The 823-nt window shown below is 37.8% G+C and overlaps 1 pseudogene; it reads left to right on the forward strand.

Annotated features, from left to right (window-relative positions):
* Window positions 1-8: 8 nt before the first annotated feature.
* Window positions 9-583, forward strand: LOC103583947 (annotated as a pseudogene).
* Window positions 584-823: the final 240 nt, after the last annotated feature.

Here is an 823-nt window from a genome sequence, read left to right on the forward strand (position 1 = left end):
TATGCGTGTTTTGGGCATCCAAAGTAGAAGAATTTGGAGTAGTCTCAAGTACAAGACTGATTTCTGCTGCCACTTCTATATTAAAAACTAGATTTTCATATGCCTTTCCAAAGGAATTTCCTTATAAGATGGATCATATAGTAGAATGTGAATTTTCTCTTTTAGGACTAGTGGATTGTTGCTTGATAGTGTATCATCCTTACAGATCTTTGCTCCAGTGTGTGCAGGACATGGGCCAAGAAGAAATGTTGTTTCCCTTTGAATGGAGGACAGTGAATGATCCCTGCAGTATGGATCTTTGCCTGCTGTATCCTCCTTTCATGACAGCTTTAGCTGGCCTACATGCAGCCTGTGTCGTACAGCAGAAAGATGCCAGACAGTGGTTTGAGCTTTCTGTGCATATGGAAAAGATCTGGGAAATAATCAGGGTTATTTTCAAACTATAGGAGCAGTGGAAGAATTTTGATAAGAGAAAAGAGATGGCAACTACTTTTATTAAGATGCCGAAACCAAAATCACTTCCAAACAGGAAGGAGAGCAGGGTCCAAATAGAAGTCAGAACTCTAGCTACAGCCAATCTTAAAACATTCTGAAGAATTCCATAGTGGACCACTTGGAAATAAACCATTGGACAGATTTCAGTAATGTCTTCAATGGAACACAAATGAACATGAATATAGCTCATTTCTGTCAAGCATGTTGGGAAGTGATTTTATTTTTGCAAAATAAATTTTTCCTTCCCTAGTTTGATTCTAGTACATAATTGATTAAAATCTCTTGATTATAAAAGTTTGGAAAGGTCCTAAGGGGATCTACAGACAGA

The sequence above is a fragment of the Galeopterus variegatus genome, unplaced genomic scaffold (genome assembly GCF_000696425.1).
Source record: "Galeopterus variegatus unplaced genomic scaffold, G_variegatus-3.0.2 Scaffold31483, whole genome shotgun sequence".
Classification (NCBI taxonomy): Eukaryota; Metazoa; Chordata; class Mammalia; order Dermoptera; family Cynocephalidae; genus Galeopterus; species Galeopterus variegatus.